The sequence below is a fragment of the Schistocerca serialis genome, chromosome 6, assembly GCF_023864345.2.
Source record: "Schistocerca serialis cubense isolate TAMUIC-IGC-003099 chromosome 6, iqSchSeri2.2, whole genome shotgun sequence".
In the NCBI taxonomy this organism is placed as follows: Eukaryota; Metazoa; Arthropoda; class Insecta; order Orthoptera; family Acrididae; genus Schistocerca; species Schistocerca serialis.
In genome coordinates, this window is record NC_064643.1 from 559,064,288 (window position 1) to 559,071,747 (window position 7,460).

Genomic DNA, 7,460 nt, shown 5'->3' on the forward strand with positions numbered 1-7,460 from the left:
GGTAGTGGCGCACGTAATTACATTTCCTGGATAATAGACTTAGCTCTTTTTGCCTATAGAATACTGAAGCGAGAATAGTTAGTAAAAGTGTACAGTATACTTTCAACGGCATTCGAAAGCCCTTGAAAACATCAGTATATTGGCATAATGCCTATTAATGTTAACGTGGAAACTTTTCGAAAAAATACCCGAGAAATGCGCTGAAACGGAAAGGTAAAAACCCTTGAATCGGCTATTGGAGTATAAATACCGCCTAGTGCGCCTCTCAGAGCCCCAAGGTCCGTCATTAAATCGACTCTTTCGTCTTTCTTCTTGTTCCCGAAAAAGCTGTTCACTTAAACACGAGTGCATACATACGTTTGAAATAATCTTCCTAAGCAGCTTCTGATGCGGTACGCTAGAAGTTAGCACGTAGTTCCATTTGTATCACTACTAGCTGATCCTGTACCTATGCCGCATAAAGCAGGCCCAAGTGGAAATACGTCTTACCCTAGCTTTGCAGGCCTACCTTCTTATTGCGTATGGCGACGGAGCTTGTGACTTAGGCACGTATGGCCCTAGTTGTTTTTTTGCGCCCTAAAGCAAAACAAAAACAAAACAAAACCAAACTAAACGGGACCCCACTGGACGGAATTTATCCAACAACAGCCGATTCCGGTTGCCCTGCCTTTTAATTTTACATTTCTCAGATACTATGGCGAAAAGTTTCAATGCCAAAATTGACGAGCGTAGTACCACTGTACTCGTCTCACTTCCTTTTGTATCCCGTCTGGAAGGCGGCGCGTGAGTTTGCTCCTGAAAACTGAAAGGTTGGCCGAATGTAGGAAGTGAGGAGGAGCAGGAAAAGGTAAGACACGTCGGTACTGCGTTTCAACTTATAGGTTTTTTACTATAGGCACAAAACAAGTTAATACGTGATTACATAACTTTGCAATGAGGTGCGAAGTCTTAGACCCGTCGTAAGTAGAGCAAGGTCTCTTCCTGAAGCGAAGTGTCCCGGCCGTCTGCTCTTGATCAGATGGGCAGACTCTGTAGCAGAGCTCGTAGACTTCCACAGCACCGGCTAGAGAGCGCTGACGTCGGTGTCTGTCGTAGTGCCAACTTAAGAACTTACACCTACGCCGTGGCATCGTAGCTATCAGTACCACACTTCCGAATTCCATTAGAAAGTACATCTTTCCATTAAAAATAACCATAACTGCTTCAATGCCACGGTCGATTTTATAGTTACGGGTGAAACATCCCCCTCAGAAAAATTTTATAAATGACAGTGCTGGAAAACCTCTACGTTATTTGATTTTCAAACAGCTGAGCAAAACTGAACGTACTCAGACATTTCTCTCTTTACTTATTCTGACCATCACTAAACTGACACACAATATTTTTAACGCAACGCAATCTGACTTTCAATAATCCCTACAAAAGAATGGCCCTGACTGACAATAGCTATACCTTTCATGAATCACTTACCTCACGAAAATCTTCGTTACTCGAACTACTGCAATACAGCGAGCGCCAATACTGCCAACTAAATAAAAGATTCTAACTACTGAAGGCACTAACTACTGATAGGCATACTTAGCAAATGAAAGATTTTAATAGAGAACAATGTATTTACCTTAATAGTATTCAAAAGTCATAGTATATATATCAGTTCATGAGATCCAGTCTTACAAATTTACGGTCTCTGATGGACACACGTCCAATCGTCCGCTGTCAAAATTCTGCCATCTCTCTCCCCACATCCTCCACTGCTGGCGCCTCACCTCCAACTGCGAAACGCTACGCGCTGTTCACATCCAATGCTAACCAGCCACAGACTGCACACAGCACAACCAGTGATTTTCATAGAGAGCGCTACGTGGCGTTACCAATAAAAAAACCTAAACAGCCTACTTACACGGGTATTGCCATATACCTGAGCGTTCTATAATTTGCCAAAAACCTCGTGTGGATGTCTTGCACCGTCCACGAAATAAGAGGAGTTGAAGTTTTAAGTTACTCACCCTGTATATCACGTTTATGCCTTTTTTTTATGACTAGAGCAAGGTAACACCCCATTTAATTCCCACACTCACTATGCCGCAGAAGGACTGGAACTATGAGCTGTGCTCTACGAAGCAGGGATGCTACCTTGCGAATATTGTTGTTGTTGTTGTTGTTGTTGTTGTTGTGGTCTTCAGTCCTGAGACTGGTTTGATGCAGCTCTCCATGCTACTCTATCCTATGCCAGTTTCTTTATCTCCCAGTACCTACTGCAACCTACATCCTTCTGTATCTGTTTAGTGTATTTATCTCTTGGTCTCCCTCTACGATTTTTACCCTCCACACTGCCCTCCAATACTAAACTGGTGATCCCTTGCTGCCTCAGAACATGTCCTACCAACTGATCCCTTCTTCTACTCAAGTTGTGCCACAAACTTCTCTTCTCCCCAATCCTATTCAATACCACCTCATTAGTTATCTGATCTACCCATCTAATCTTCAGCATTCTTCTGTAGCACCACATTTCGAAATCTTCTATTCTCTTCTTGTCCAAACTAGTTATCGTCCATGTTTCACTTCCATACATGGGTACACTCCATACAAATACTTTCAGAAACGCGGCCGGCCGCGGTGGTCTCGCGGTTCTAGGCGCGCAGTCCGGAAACGCGCGACTGCTACGGTCGCAGGTTCGAATCCTGCCTCGGGCATGGATGTGTGTGATGTTCTTAGGTTAGTTAGGTTTAAGTAGTTCTAAGTTCTAGGGGACTGATGACCACAGCTGTTAAGTCCCATAGTGCTCAGAGCCATTTGAACCATTTTTCAGAAACGCCTTCCTGACACTTAAATCTATACTCGATGTTAACAAATTTCTCTTCTTCAGAAACGCTTTCCTTGCCACTGCCAGTCTACATTTTATATCCTCTCTACTTCGACCATCATCAGTTATTTTGCTCCCCAAATAGCAAAACTCCTTTACTACTTTAAGTGTCTCATTTCCTAATCTAATTCCCCCGGCATCACCTGACTTAATTCGACTACATTCCATTACCCTCCTTTCGCTTTTGTTGGTGTTCATCTTATATCCTCCCTTCAAGACACCATCCATTCCGTTCAACTGCTCTTCCAAGTCCTTTGCTGTCTCTGACAGAATTACAATGTCATTTAGAAAAGATTGCTGTATGGTGTGGCAGATGGCAGTTGACGCTAAATAACGAAAAGTGTGAGGTGACCCACATGAGTTCCAAAAGAAATCCGATGGAATTCGATTACTCGATAAATAGTACAATTCTCAGGGCTGTCAATTCAACTAAGTACCTGGGTGTAAAAATTACGAACAACTTCAGTTGGAAAGACCACATAGATAATATTGTGGGGAAGGCGAGCAAAGGTAGCGTTTCATTGGCAGGACACTTAGAAGATGCAACAAGTCCACTAAAGAGACAGCTTACACTACACTCGTTCGTCCTCAGTTAGAATATTGCTGCGCGGTGTGGGATCCTTACCAGGTGGGATTGACGGAGGACATCGAACGGGTGCAAAAAGGGCAGCTCGTTTTGTATTATCACGTAATAGGGGAGAGAGTGTGGCAGATATGATACTCGAGTTGGGATGGAAGTCATTCAAGCAAAGACGTTTTTCGTCACGGCGAGATCTATTTACGAAATTTCAGTCACCAGCTTTCTCTTGCGAATGCGAAAATATTTTGTTGAGCCCAGCCTACATAAGTAGGAATGACCATCAAAATAAAATAAGAGAAATCAGAGCTCGAACAGAAAGGTTTAGGTGTTCGTTTTTCCCGCGCGCTGTTCGGGAGTGGAGTGGTAGAGAGATAGTATGATTGTGATTCGATGAACCCTCTGCCAAGCACTTAAATGTGAAATGAAGAGTAACCATGTAGGTGTAGATGTCATCGGCGAACCTCAAAGTTTTTATTTCTTCTCCATGGATTTTAGTACCTACTCCGAATTTTAAGCCCAGCGAAAGATTTGCGCCAGCCATCTCGGCTAAGAAGACGCGGCATGCATGCGGAGCCCTGTTGGTTTTCCCTGCAGGAGACATACCGAGCTGCGTGGATAGTTGGTAGTGTATCGCGGCCTGCGGAGCTTCTCGGTCCCTGAGGATGTGCATAGTTGGCGGGGCTGGCGGATAGTTGCAAGCTAAGACCGCAAGCCGCCCCCCACGGTATCGAGCGCCGCCCGGCACCTGCCACCGGCCACGGCGCATTCCGCCCGCCAGCCCTACCAAGAAACAGCGGAACCCACCGCCCTGTTCCCAAGTACCAGCAGTGCCGCAATTCCATGTGGCGAACCTCTGCTCTAGGTTTCTTCGTAAGAGCCTCGAATAATCACTTTATGTGTTTTCGGCTAAGTATTTTATAGTCATTGTCACATGAATTTAATTGATGAAAGGAGAAAATATAAAAATGCAGTAAATGAAGCACGCAAAATGGAATACAAACGTCTCAAAAATGAGATCGACAGGAAGTGCAAAACTGCTAAGCAGGGATGGCTAGAGGACAAATGTAAGGATGTAGAGGCTTAAAAAAATGGTTCAAATGGCTCTGAGCACTATGGGACTCAACTGCTGAGGTCATTAGTCCCCTAGAACTTAGAACTACTTAAACCTAACTAACCTAAGGACATCACAAATATCCATGCCCGAGGCAGGATTCGAACCTGCGACCGTAGCGGTCTTGCGGTTCCAGACTGCAGCGCCTTTAACCGCACGGCCTCTTCGGCCGGCTGTAGAGGCTTATCTCACTAGGGGTAAGATAGATACTGCCTACAGGAAAATTAAAGAGACATTTAGAGAAAAGCGAACAACTTGTATGAATATCAAGAGCTCAGATGGACACCCAGTTCTAAGCAAAGAAGGGAAAGCAGAAAGGTGGAAGGAGTATATAGAGGGTCTATACAAGGGCAATGTACTTGAGGACAATGGAAGAGGATGTAGATAAAGATGAAATGGGAGATACGATACTGCGTGAAGAGTTTGACAGAGCAATGAAAGACCTGAGTCGAAACAAGGCCCCGGGAGTAGACAACATTCCATTAGAACTACTGACGGCCTTGGGAGAGCCAGTCCTGACAAAACTCTACCATCTGGTGAGCAAGATGTATGAGACAGGCGAAATACCCTCAGACTTCAAGAAGAATTAATAATTCCAATCCCAAAGAAAGCAGGTGTTGACAGATGTGAAAATTACCGAACTATCAGTTTAATAAATCACAGCTGCAAAATACTAATGCGAATTCTTTACAGACGAGTGGAAAAACTGGTAGAAGTCGACCTCTGGGAAGATCAGTTTGGATTCCGTAGAAATGTTGGAACACGCCTTATCTTAGAAGAAAGATTAAGGAAAGGCAAACCTACGTTTCTAGCATTTGTAGACTTAGAGAAAGCTTTTGACAATGTTGATTGGAATACTCTCTTTCAAATTCTAAAGGTGGGAGGGGTAAAATACAGGGAGCGAAAAGCTATTTACAATTTGTACAGAAACCAGATGGCAGTTATAAGAGTTGAGGGGCATGAAAGGGGAGCAGTGGTTGGGAAGGGAGTGAGACAGGGTTGTAGCCTCTCCCCGATGTTGTTCAATCTGTATATTGAGCAAGGAGCAAAGGAAACAAAAGAAAAATTCGCAGTAGGTATTAAAATCCATGGAGAAGAAATAATAACTTTGAGGTTCGCCGATGACATTGTAATTCTGTCAGAGACAGCAAAGGACCTGGAAGAGCAGTTGAATGGAATGGACAGTATCTTGAAAGGAGGGTATAAGATGAACATCAACAAAAGCAAAATAAGGATAATGGAAGTAGTCTAACTAAATCAGATGATGCTGATGGAATTATATTAGGAAATGAGACACTTCCAGTAGTAGATGAGTTTTGCTATTTGGGGAGCAAAATAACTGATGATGATCAAAGTAGGGAGGATATAAAATGTAGACTGGCAATGGCAAGTAAAGCATTTCTGAAGAAGAGAAATTTGTTATCATTGAGTACAGATTTAAGTGTCAGGGAGTCTTTTCTCAAAGTATTTGTATGGAGTATAGCCATGTACGGATGTGAAACATGGACGATAAATAGTTTAGACAAGAAGAGAATAGAAGCTTTCGAAATGTGGTGCTACAGAAGAATGCTGAAGATTAGATGCGTAGATCACATAACTAATGAGGAGGTATTGAATAGAATTGGGGAGAAGAGGAGTTTGTGGCACAACTTGACCAGAAGAAGGGACCGGTTGGTACGACGTGTTATGAGGCATCAAGGAATCACCAAGTTTAGCATTGGAGGGCAGCGTGGAGGGTGAAAATCGTAGAGGCAGACCAAGAGATGAATACACTAAGCAGATTCGGAAGGATGTAGGTTGCACTAAGTACTGGGAGATGAAGAAGCTTGCACAGGATAGAGTAGCATGGAGAGCTGCATCAAACCAGTCTCGGGACTGAAGACCACAACAACAACAACAACAACAACAACTGACGAGGGTTATCTGCAACATCAACAGTATACACGATGAAAATGAAATGAGACAGCATGTTCGGCTCCTAGTAAAATTGCTTGCTTGTGGAATATCGTCTCAGTTATGTGACTGGATTTGCGATTGTCTGCCAGAGAGGTCACAGTTCGTAGTAATTGACGGAAAGTCATCGAGTAAAACAGAAGTGATTTCAGGCGTTCCCCAAGGTAGTGTTATAGGCTCTTTGCTGTTCCTTATCTATATAAACGATTTAGGAGACAATCTGTGCAGCCCTCTTCGGTTGTTTGCAGATGACGCTGTCGTTTATCGACTAATAAAGTCATCAGAAGATCAAAACAAAACTGCAAAACGATTTAGAAAAAAATATCTGAATGGTGCGAAAGGTGGTAGTTGACCCTAAATAACGAGAAGTGTGAGGTCATCCACACGAGTGCTAAAAGGAACGCGTTAAACTTCGGTTAAACGATAAATCAGTCTAATCTAAAAGCCGTGAATTCAACTAAATACCTAGGTATTACAGTTACGCACAACTTAAATGGGAAGGAACACATAGAAAATGTTGTGGGGAAGGCTAACCAAAGACTGCGTTTTATTGGCAGGACACTTAGAAAATGTAACAGATCTACTAAGGAGACTGTCTACACTACGCTTGTCCGCCCTGTTTTAGAATACTGCTGCGCGGTGTGGGATCCTTACCAGGTAGGTCTAACGGAGTATATCGAAAAAGTTCAAAGACGGGCAGCACGTTTTGTATTATCGCGAAATATGGGAGCGAGTGTCACAGAAATGATACAGGATTTGAGCTGGAAATCATTAAAAGAAAGGCGTTTTCCGTTGCGACGTAATCTACTCACGAAATTCCAATCACCAACTTTCTCCTCCGAATGCGAAAATATTTTGTTGACACCGACCTACATAGGGCGCAACTATCACCACGATAAAATAAGAGAAATCAGAGCTCGTATGGAAAGATATAGGTGTTCATCCTCTCCGCG